Here is a 12,582-nt window from a genome sequence, read left to right as displayed (position 1 = left end):
TTCCAAGTAAGGATGGTGAGTGACTTGTAGGGGAACTTCCAGGTGGTGGTGTTCCCATGTATCTGCTGCCCTTGTCCTTCAAGATCCTGCAAACTAGCTGAAGAAAAAGAGGAATATTACCTGGTATAGAAACAGGAAAGCATGGATGGGATATTAATGGGTATGGAGATTAATCAGGAGAGTGGAATTAAACCCCTAAAAACACCCACCCACTGACCCCTTGCTAGGTTGATGTAGGTGTGTTCACCACAAGCAGTGTTGCTTTTGTTTATTTAACGAACTCCCAGATCCTCCCTGGAGCCTGGCAGGGTTTACATCTTTTACCTTCCTCACCTGCCAGCACTGGAAGTTGAGCTAAAACCTAAAATTCTACTCAGCTATAGGACTTCAGTTTTCAGGAAGGTCCATCATTTCTTTAAAGAACTCCAAAAAATTTGTTAGGCAAAATGCCCTCCATAAATGCAGGCTAATTCCCCCTTACCATCGTATAGTTTCCTGGATCTTTCACTGCCCCTTTGCTCAGCATTCCTTGTGATATTTTACCCAGAACCGATGTCTGGTTCACTGGCTTTCACTCCTGGGTAGTCCCTACAGCTGGTTAAAGAATTCTATTCCATCAGCTGCTTTCCAAACGTTTGGCATAACTTCAGTATTGAATGATTACCCACAGAAGCCTGTGAATAAGCCTGATTTCTGACCATAGGTAATCAGCAAAAGTGACCAGTTAGGGGCAGGGCTGTTTTTCAACAGTTTTAGGTGTAATAGATTGAAGTAAACACAGACCACTGCCGAGGTAACATCAGTTAAGCTGAATGTTTTCTACCTTGCTCAATAACTGAGCAGATCACCCAAACCTTCCCATAAACATTGTATAAGCTGCCCAGAGGAGATGCAAAGAGAAACTACAGAGCAGCCAGCATTCACCAGGAGCTGTGTCTGAGTGGAATTGCATGGAATTCCCTCTGCTGATTGTCAATGAATCTGGATGGGAAGTCAGCTGAAGTGACCCCAACCCAAGATCACAATTAAAGGGGTTTTCAAATTGAGCTCAAACAATTTTCAGTTATCAATATTCTTTTAGCAGGGTTCTGGAGAGAGCTTAGAATGATAATAATATACCCGAGGCTTTATACAGGACTGATTCCAGAGCCCTGCAAACTTCACCTTGAAGATCACAAACACACAAAATGAAATGAGGAAGCAGTGAATAGAGGAAAGCATTTAATAACATCTGGGAAATAAAGAGCAGATACATTCACTTCTCAGGCACACACAGAGAGAGCATGAAAAGCATGATGATGTTGATAATGGGACTTTTCATCCGTTAGCTGTTTTTTCCACAAGTCTTCAGTCCATTGCTCCCTCAGTGACTGCATGGTTTAATCCCACCAAGTAGCAGAGCGATATCATTCTACCAGTAACACATCTACTCAATTCTAGCAGAATGTGACTGTCCTCGGGCTGAGGGAATGCTGTTTTGTAATGGATCTGCATCAGAATACAGGTGGGAATGTGCAAAGCATAAGAAATATTCATGATTGCGAACTTTGTGGGAGTTGTGCTAACATTTGTTAAAACAACTGATGCTAGAAATTGTACAAGTATGTCAAATAATATCTCCCATCCCCCTCCGCACACTCCTTCCCCATCCCCCCTCCTCCACATGCCCTATTCCCATCTTCCCTCCGCATCCATCCAGTCTCCTCCCCACCTGCCCTGCACATCCCTCCCCATTCCCCCAACCCCTGCATTCCCTGTCACAAATTAAACATGTTTCTATTTAAATTCAGACAAAGACACCACAGAATCAGTTGTGGTCCATGGGGCTATGAGGAACTTGCCAATCCATGACACCGGCCAGGGAAAGGGTATGGGGTGGTGGTGGGGAGCTGGATTCTCACCACAGGTCCGGAAGCCCCAGTTACACTCAACAGCAGGACATGTGTTAAATCAATAGCAGTAACTTACCTTCACTTCTCTCTATGACTCAGCCCCAGTGAATCCATTCGGGCAGAATAAATTAACTACCTTTTCGATCCTCTGCAAAGCAAGAGAAAACAAAGTAAAATACTCAAAAAAAACAAGATAGAAGCAGCCTGGCATATGCAGAAATATGTAGCAAGTGCTTTTCCAATTGCTCAAGACCAAATGCACGGTCACAGCTCTGGGATGCTCACATTCCATTAAAGAATTAATTTTTAAAAACTGAACACATTGCAAACTGATAATAACAGCAAGTCATTTTTAATTAGGCAGCACCCAGTCCTGTTTGAATTGGGATGGGCTGCAGTGGGATGGCAGGGGAGTTATTTCTAATCAATTCAATTGCCCCTTTATTTTCCCTCAAGAGACTACAAGCAGAGTCTATACAACCTGCTCTCCTAGAATACTCATTCTAGCACTAGTATCATTCTGGTGAATCTGTGCTGCATCTAAGGCCAATAGTTCCGACCTTAAGTGTGGTGCGCAGAACTGTATGTAATACTTCAGATGGAGGCTGATAAAGGTTTTATAAAAACTAATGTAATTTCCACCCACTTTGTATTTCGGATCGAGATAAAGATCAACATCCCTTAAGCCTTTTTCTTGCTTTCTGGACCTGTCAGCTAGTTTTTAATGGGCCTTGAAATCTCTCTATTCGTCCATGGTTCCTGGTTTCTCAATGTTTAGTAAATAATCCGCTTTGTCTTTCTTGGGCCTGAGGAGGATGAGCTCACACTTCGCCACATTGAACTAATTTGCCCATTCACTGAATCTCTCTGGTCCTTTGCAACTTTCTGCTCCATCTGCATTACATACTGTCCCTGCTGACTGTCACCTGCAAACTATAAATCTCTATTCATCCATCCAAGTAATTAATATGAAAAAAAGTTGAAGGCCCAGTGCATCACTAGTCTCATCCTGCCTATCTGAGTACAGGACCTTTATTCCCACTCCCTCACCCAGCCCAAGTCAAAAAGCTATCAATTTTGTACCCTTATTTTGGTGAAGTTCCCAATGGCAGAAGAGTCCAGAACCAGAAGACATGCGGGTATGAATGGCAAAAGATCCAATGGTGACAGGGGGAAATTATTTTATATATAACAAGTTAGGATCTGGAATGCACTGCCTGAGAGTGTGATGGAGACAGGGTCAATCGAGTGGTTAGGTTCTGGAATGCACAGCCTGAGAGTTGTTGGAGACAGGGTCAATTGTGGCTTTTAAAAGGGAATTGGATAAGTGTCTGAAGAGAAATAAATTGCAGGGCTGGGGAATGGAACAAGCTGATTTGCTCAGAGAGAGCTGGTACAGACAGTAGGCCAATTGGCCTACTTCTGTGCTGTAACCATTCTATAATTTTAACAATCTCTAGTTTTAACCTTATTGAAGTCCTCATGGATAATATTCCCTTATCTGCTTCATGCTTACCACTCAAAAACTTCAAACAGATTAGACAGGCATGACTTATCCTGAACACAGCAATGTTGGGTCTCTCTGAGCAGCTCAAGTTTGCTCTATCCCTACTGACAGGTTACTCAGGTTTACTCAGCCACAACCTTACCTCCATCTTTGACGTCCTCCTTCCCAACAAAACCATTACTCTATCCCATCCTTTCCATTCCACTTGGTTTAGCCTCATCTCTGCTCCCTTAAGTTCAAGGGATGCAGACTTAAAGTGAAATGATGGACAACTGATTTAGCCTTCCACTGCCATATCTGACTGAAACAATTAAAACACCACGGGATCCTGCTAAAACCATTCAATATTCCAGAACCATCCTGGAATGCAAAGTTAACCTTCAGCTTATTTTCTATACTGCAAACTAGCTTCTTAAACCCCTCTGTCCACTCCACCCTCACCTCCAACAGCAAATGCAAGGTCATGGACTCCTTTGTCACTAAGATTGATAAAGTCTGACCAGCTGCCTCTGCCACTTTGCTCCCACCAGCTCACATGGCCAAACTTCCTTTCATGTTCCTCTCTACTCTAGCCCTAACTCACATCTTTCTCTAGTTTCTCTATCTCCCTCATGCCCTCTCTGAACTCATCTTATCCATGAGATCCACCTCCTGTTCCCTCAATTCTATTCCCACCGAACTGATCACTCAGCTTCCACTCTTAGCTGATATTGTTCATGGTTCTCCCTCATCAGCTGTTGTCCCTGTCGCCTTCAAACCTGCCATCAACCGCCCTACTCCTTAAAAAACCAATCCTGATACCACCATCCTTGAAAACTACCCTGCCACCTCTAACCTCCCTTTCCTCTCCAAAGCCTTTAACATGTTGTCACCTCCCAAATTTATTCCCATCTTTCCCAAAATTCCAATCAGGTTTCCAGCCCTGCCACTGTACCGAAATGGCACTTATCAAAGTCACAAATGACATCCTATGTGACTGTGACAAAGGTAAACATTCCCACCTCGTCCTTCTCGACCTGTCTGAAGCCTTTGACATGGTCAAACACCTCATACTCCCCAACCAACTGTGCACTGTCATCCAACTGAGTGGGACTGCTCTCACCTGGTTTCATTCTTATCGATCTAATTGTAGCCAGAGAATCACCTACAAAGCTTCTCCACCTGCTCCCACACCATTACTCTGGTGTCCCCCCACAATAAATCACTGATTCCCTCCTATTTCTCATCTACATACTGCCCCTCAGCAACATTATCCAAAACATGTACTCTGCCAACGCCCAGTTCTACCTAAGCACCACCTCTCTAGACTCCTCCACCATTGTAAAATTATCCAGACCGTTTATCCGACATCCAGTTCTGGATGTGCAGAAATTTTCTCCAATTACAATGTGACACAAAGACAGGTAGGAAAGTAAGTTGTGAAGAGGGCATAAGGAGGCTACAAAGGAATATAGATAGGTTAAGCAAATGGGCACAGATCTGGCAAATGGAGTATTATGTGGAAAAATGTGAAATTGTCCATTTGGAAGGAAGAATAAAAAAGAAGCATATTATCTAAATGGTGAGAGATTGCAGAGCTCTGAGATTCAGAGGGATCTGGGTGTTCTAGTGCATGAATCACAACAGGTTAGTATGCAGGTACAGCATAATTAGGAAAGCTGATAGAATATTATCGTTTATTGTGAGGGGAATTAATACAAAAGTTGGGAGATTATGCTTCAGTTATACAGAGCATTGGTGAGACAACATCTGGAGTATTATGTACAATATGTTTACAGTATTGGTCTCCTTATTTAAGGAAAGATGTAAATGCGATGGAAGCAGTTCAGAGAAAATTTACCAGACTAATACCAGGAATGGGCGGGCTGTCTCCTGAGGAACGGTTGGACAGGTTAGATTTGTATCCACTGGAATTTAGAAGAGTAAGAGGCGATTTGATTGAAACATATAAGATCCTGAGGGGTCCTGACAGGGGGGATGTGGGGAGGATGTTTCCTCTTGTGGGACAATCTAGGACTAGGGGTCACTGTTTAAAAATAAGGGGTCGCTCATTTAAGACAGAGATGAGGAGTTTCTTTTCTCTGAGTACCATGAATTTTTGGAACTCTCTTCCTCAATAAGGTGGTGGAAGTAGAATCTTTGAATATTTTTAAGGCAGACGGAGATAGATTCTTGATAAGCAAGAGGGCAATAGGTTATCCGGGGTAGGCAGGAATGTGGAGTTGAGGCTACAATGAGATTATCCATGATCTTATTGAATGGCACAGCAGGAGTGGAAAGGCTGAGTGGCCTACTCCTGCTTCTAATTCGTATGTTCATACGTGTGTTTGTATTAAATATTGGGAAGACCAAAGACATCAGTTCTCACTCAAACCTCTGTCCCTTAGCTACTGATTCCATTCCTCTCCTTGGCAATGGTCTGAGATTAAGTCGGTCTATTCACAAACTCTGTGTCACCCTTGACCCCAAGATGAGCGCCCAACCTCATACCTGCACCATCACTAAGACCTCCCATTTTCACCTCCTTAACATGGCCTGATTTTGCTTCTGTCTCAACTCATTGCTGCCCCTCCCTATTTCTGTAATCCCCTCCAACCACTCAATCCTCAAACTATCTGCACTCCTCTAATTTTGGTCCCTTGTACATCCTCAGTCAACAAGCTCCCAATCTCTGCAATTCCCTCGCAAATCTCTCCATGTTTCTACCTCACCTTCCTCCTTTAAGGCACTCATTAAAACTCATTACCTCTTGGCCAAGCTTTTGATCATCTGACCTAATATCTCTCAGAGTGGCTCAGTGTCAGAGCTTGTTATCTAATGCTCCTGTGAAGTGCCTCAAGATGTAAATATAAATATAAATTGTTGATTCTCCCAGCTTCCCCATAACTGATGGGAAGCCTGTATTTATTCACCCTATTCAACCTATCATCTCACTCCATAACCAGCACGGTTATCTCAAGGTTTTCTCATGATTTGTATCTCTTCCTACCAGGAATCATCCTGGTGAATCTGTACAAAACCTCAACAGAAATCATAATGGCACACTCACCCCCATAAAGTCCTCTTTACAAACATCTGGGGGCTTGTGCCAAAATTGGGAGAGCTGTCTCACAGACTAGTCAAGCAACAGTCTGACATAGTCATCCTCATGGAATCATACCTTACAGACAATGTCCCAGACACCACCATCACCATCCCTGGGTATGTCCTGTCCCACCGGCAGGACAGACCCAGCAGAGGTGACAGCACAGTGGTATACAGTCAGGAGGGAGTTGCCCTGGGAGCCCCCAACATCGAGTCCGGACCCCATGAATTCTCATGGCATCAGGTCAAACATGGGCAAGGAAACCTCCTGCTGATTACCACGTACCACCCTCTCTTGGCTGGTGAATCAGTGCTCCTCCATGTTGAACACCACTTGGGGGAAGCACTGAGGGTGACAAGGGCGCAGAATGTATTCTGGGTGGGGACTTCAATGTCCATCACTGAGAGTGGCTCGGTAGCACCACTACTGACCAACATGGCCGAGTCCTAAAGGACATAGCTGCTAGGCTGGGTCCGCAGCAGGTGGTGAGGGAACCAACAAGAGGGAAAAACATACTTGACCTCATCCTCACCAACCTGCCTGCTGCAGATGCATCTGTCCATGACAGTATTGGCAGGAGTGAACACCACACAGTCCATGTGGAGACAAAGTTCCATCTTCACATTGAAGATACCCTCCATCGTGTTTTGTGGCACTATCACCGTGCTAAATGGGATAGATTTCAAACAGATCTAGCATCTCAAGACCGGGTATCCATGAAGCGCTGTGGGCCATCAGCAGCAGCAGAATTGTACTTGAACACAATCTGTAACTCATACCCCGGCATATCCCCCAGTCTACCATTACCATCAAGCCAGGGGATCAACCCTGGTTCAGTGAAGAGTGCAGGAGGGCATGTCAGGAGCAGCACCAGGCATACCTAAAAATGAGGTGTCAAACTGGTGAAGCTACAACACAGGACTACTTGTGTGCCAAACAGCATAAGCAACAAGTGATAGGCAGAGCAAAGCAATCCCACAACCAAAGGTTCAGATCTAAACTGTGCAGTCCTGTCAGTGACACTGAAATCCCACGAAAGAATTTTAAAATCATTCCCAGAGTCCGGAGCCCAATCCTGGGACACAGTCTTCCTCATATCTGTCGTCTTCAGTTTTTAGACAGGTTCACCACCCAGGATAAGGTACTGCCTTTAATGACCAATGAACCTGTCCTGTAAATAAATCCCTGTGAACCCAACCCCCATCTCCACACCCACCACCCACCCCCCCCCCCACCCCCGGCCCCAACTCCATTATCTTTTAGTGCTGGGATTATTGGTAAATCGAAATGCATCATCACCTCACATTTACCAACAGAGGATTTCATCATCCACTGTTTATCTATTTATCTTAGCAATTTTTGGTCTAAATTACTAAAGGAATTTTCTATTTTGAGACAATGTTAAGCAAATTCTTTGCAGAAATGTTAACGTGCAACAAAATTACAATTCTTAAACTAAGAAATTTATCTCTCATTTATAAGTTATGAAATCAGAGAGGGTAAAAGCGAGTTGCTTAGTCAGTTTGACAGACAGAGGGAGTCACAGCGTGGGCTGTGTTACCTGTCCAGTGAGGAATCTGTCCCACATTCCTGCCCATTGCTCACAGTTCCAGCAGCTTCATCCGTGAATCTAGAAAGAGAAGCAACCAACAGTTCGGGTCAGGAAGAACACCCCAAACTGTCAGGAAGACAAACAGAGAGGGGCACAGAGGGAGATGGACAGAAAGAGGAGGGAGAGACAGAGAGGAAGGGGAGAGAGAGGAGAGGGAGGAGGAGGGACAGAGGGAGGAGGGACAGAGGGAGAGAGGGAAGGGCGGAGAGGGAGGGAGAGACCCGGGTGGGGAATCGACTCCCTTACGCTGGTCGAACTCTGTTGCAGAAGCGCCTGCGCAGGACGATGGCCAGGGTACTGAGGACCATGATCGTGGTGCACATTCCGCCGGCGCAACTCAGGCGGGCGGGGGCGGACGGAGCCGAGATTAGCGAATCAGCGGATAGAATCAGGAGGGGCGGGGCAAAGAAAGACGGTCTAGCAGCTGCGCTTATTGGCCGTCTGTGTGTGTACATAAGTGTACTTGTGTGTGTACCTGTCTGAGTGTGTGTGTTATTGTGTGTGTACCTGTCTGAGTTTGTGTACCTGGATGTGTGTGTACCTGCCTCAATGTGTGTAGCTGTGTGTGTGTGTACCTGTCTGAATGTGTGTGTGTGCCTGTGTGTGTGTACCTGTCTGAATGTGTGTGTGTGCCTGTGTGTGTGTGTACCTGTCTGAATGTGTGTGTGCCTGTGTGTGTGTGTACCTGTCTGAATGTGTGTGTTATTGTGTGTGTACCTGTGTGAGTTTGTGTACCTGGATGTGTGTGTACCCGCCTCAATGTGTGTAGCTGTGTGTGTGTGTACCTGTCTGAGTGTGTGTGTGCCTGTGTGTGTGTACCTGTCTGAATGTGTGTGTGCCTGTGTGTGTGTACCTGTCTGAATGTGTGTGTGCCTGTGTGTGTGTACCTGTCTGAATGTGTGTTACTGTGTGTGTACCTGTCTGAATTTGTGTGTGTGTACCTGCTTCTGTGTGTGTACCTTCCCTGAGCATGTGTATCTGACTTAGTGTGTGTACCTGTCTGAGTTTGTGTACCTGGATGTGTGTGTACCTGGCTCAATGTGTGTAGCTGTGTGTGCGTGTACCTGTCTGAGTGTGTGTGTGCCTGTATGTGTGTACCTGTCTGAATGTGTGTGTGCCTGTGTGTATACCTGTCTGAGTGAGTGTGTGTGTCTGTATGAGTGTGTGTACCTGTCTGAACGTGTGTGTGTGTACCTGCTTCTGTGTGTGTACCTTCCCTGAGCATGTGTATCTGACTTAGTGTGTGTACCTGTCTGAGCGTGTGTACCTGTCTGTGCAGTGTATCTGCCTGAGTGTGTGTACTTATCTGTGTGTGCGTTTGTACCTGTATGTGCATGTGTACCTGTATGTGCATGTATCTGCCTGAGTATGTGTACCTGCTGGCGTGTGTACCTGTATGTGTGCGTGTACCTGTCCGAGTGTATCTGCCTGAGTGTGTGTACCCGTGTGTGTACCTGTCTGCCTGACAGTGTAGCTGTCTGTCTCCGTACTTGTCTGTCTGGCAGTGTACCTGTCTGCCTTACTGTATACCAGTCTGTATGACATTATAACTGTCTATATGACTGTGTACCTTTCTATCTGATTATGTACCTGTCTGACTGTGTACCTGTCTGTTTGACTATGTACCTGTCTGTTTGACTGTGTACCTGTCTGACTGTGTACCTATCTGTCTGATTATGTACTTGTCTGATTGACTGTGTACCAGTCTGCATACCTGTCTCTGACAGTGTACCTGTCTGTCTGTCTGTGTACCTGTCTGTGTATTTGTCTGTCTGACAGTGTACCTGTCTGACGTGTACATGCCTGACTTTGTATCTGCCTGTCTGACTGTGTACCAGTCTGTATACCTGGCTGTCTGACAGTTTACCTGTCTGCCTAATTGTGTACCAGTCTGTCTGTCAATGTACCCCTCTAATTGTATACCTGTCTAACAGTATACCTCTCTGTCTGACAATGTATCTACCTGCGTACCTGTCTGTCTGACAATGTACCTGCCTGCGTACCTGTCTGTCTGATGGTGTACCAGTCTGCATACCTGTCCATCTGACAGTGTACTAGCCTGCGTACCTGTCCATCTGACAGTGTACCAGTCTGTCTGACAGCTTACCTGCCTGTCTGACTGTGTACCTGTCTGTCTGACCGTGTACCTGTCTGGCTGTGTACCTATCTGTCTGATTATGTACTTGTCTGCCTGACTGTGTACCTATCTGAATGTGTACCTGTCTGTATACCTGTCAATCAAGCAGCATTCCTGTCTATCAGACAGCATACCCGTCTGCATATCTGTCTTTCTGACAGTGAATCTGTCTGCCTGACTGTGTACCTGTCTGCCTGACTGTGCACCTGTCTGCCTGACTGTGCACCTGTCTGCCTGACTGTGTACCTGTAGGACTGTGCACCTGTCTGCCTGACTGTGCACCTGTCTGCCTGACTGTGCACCTGTCTGCCTGACTGTGTACCTGTAGGACTGTGCACCTGTCTGACTGACTGTGTAACTGTCTGTCAGACTGTATACCTGCCTGACTATGTATCCTTCTGACTGTGTACCTGTCTGTCCGACTGTGTGCCTGTCTGAGTTGCTGATTCTTTGTGTGTCTGTCTGACTGTCTGTGAGTATGCCTGTCCATCCGAGCACCTTGAGCATGCGTCTGATGTTGGGAAGAGCAAAGATGCTGGTGCCCTGGAAATGCCACAATCAGAGCCACCTGTACCCAGATCTTCAGGAGTCCTGAGGCCAACATTCATCACTCAACCAACAGCAACATAAATAGATAATCTGGTCATTCTTCTCATTGTTGTTTGTGGGATCTTACTGTGCCTATATTGGCCGCAACATTTCCCTACAATACAACATGGCTGCACTTTTAAAAGTACTTCATTGGTTATACAAGGCTTTGGGACATCCTGAGATCATGAAAGTGGTTTCTCGAAATGTAGCTTCTTCCCTATTGTACAGAAATCCAAAACCATAACAATAATCTATAAATAATAACATAGTAATATACAGGCTCCATCATTCTGACTCCTTTTTTTGGGGAATACTTTCAAATCTGTCTATCTTCTTCCTTGCTGGCGTGACTCACTGGGGATAATGCGCTGGAATATCAGACCCACTGTTCCTTCAGCCACGACCAATGTGAAAAGTTTGACCAAATCACCAGATTGCCCCAATTCTACCCAACTGTTTAAGAATACGATCACCAGGCTTATAAACTTAATAAGTAAATAACTGTTTATTGAACAAACTGTTGTTAACCAGTGGCAAAAAAAAAGAAATAAGGACTGCTAAAATCTAACACTATAACTTAAACTCTACCCCCTTCTTAAATCCCTTTACACACACACAAGAGACAAAACATACATGAAACATGGATTTTCAGGGTGGGATAAAACAATTCAATAGCATCATTTCTGGAGCACAGGACTCAATCGGTTGATCTTGATCGATGTCTTCCAAATTCCTTTCAGTTCTTGTTGATGACACGAGATGGTCTTCCAGCACTTTCAGTCTTTGGTACACTGGTTGAGCACTTGCTTTTCAATGTCTCTAACAGTGACTTTCCCCTTGACAGGGGTTTTCAGAGAGAGAACAGGTTATAGAGATATGAAAAGAAAAAAACTCAGCTAGCTATTATTGTGGAATCACTGGAATCTTCCAAACACAGGAGAAAGGCTTTAGGTCTTGTTCTTTCAGGCTAGGAGCTATTCTACTGCCCTGCTCTTCACACAGACCCTGGTCAGGAGCCAATTAAAACTTTGTTGCCAGGCAGCTCCCTTGGTCCAGGACTCCTTTCTGGTGCCATCCTCTATTTCATGGCACATTCTGTTCCAGGACTGCAACATTGCATATATCTATCATTCTGTTCCAGTGGACATGTCTTTCAACCTGCAGCCATTGTAATTTGAATCCACAGACCAACAGAAATATAAAGTCATGTTCCTTACATGGCTCTAATGCAACATACTGAGGGAGAAGCAAGAATTATGAGGGTTTATATCTGTCTGTCTGTCTCACTCTCTCTGAGGGGTCTGTCTTTTTGCCTCTCGCTCTGTGTCTCTCCTTGTGTGAGGGCCTATCCCTTGCTGTGCATCTAAGGCTGGGATTTTCCGGCCCCATTGCAGGTGGGACCCGCCCATTGACTTGCAGCGGGAGCGGAAAATCCTGCTGTGAATCCAGTCTCTCTGTGAGGGTCTGTGTCTCTCTCCCTCTCTGTGAGGGTCTGTGTCTCGCTCCCTCTCTGTGAGCGTCTGGGTCTCCCTCTCTGTGAGGGTGTGTGTGTCCCTCTCTGTGAGGGTCTGTGTCTCTCTCCCTCTCTGTGAGAGTGTGTGTATCCCTCTCTGTGAGGGTCTGTGTCTCTCTCCCTCTCTGTGAGGGTCTGTGTCTCGCTCCCTCTCTGTGAGGGTGTGTGTGTCCCTCTCTGTGAGCGTCTGTGTCTCTCTCCCTCTCTGTGAGCGTCTGTGTCTCTCTCCCTCTCTGTGAGGGTCT

General features: G+C 45.5%; 1 long non-coding RNA gene across 1 annotated transcript; it reads right to left on the bottom strand.

The window, feature by feature from the left end:
* Positions 1-1,208: 1,208 nt before the first annotated feature.
* On the bottom strand, positions 1,209-8,305 carry LOC121293888. Its single transcript, XR_005946631.1, has 3 exons — positions 8,046-8,305; positions 1,969-2,040; positions 1,209-1,488 (listed from the first exon to the last, which is right to left on the bottom strand). It is a non-coding gene; the product is annotated as an uncharacterized LOC121293888 (long non-coding RNA).
* Between the last annotated feature and the right edge of the window lie 4,277 nt (positions 8,306-12,582).

This window comes from Carcharodon carcharias, chromosome 22 (assembly GCF_017639515.1).
Source record: "Carcharodon carcharias isolate sCarCar2 chromosome 22, sCarCar2.pri, whole genome shotgun sequence".
Taxonomy (NCBI): Eukaryota; Metazoa; Chordata; class Chondrichthyes; order Lamniformes; family Lamnidae; genus Carcharodon; species Carcharodon carcharias.
This window is presented reverse-complemented; position numbering and strand designations above follow the sequence as displayed.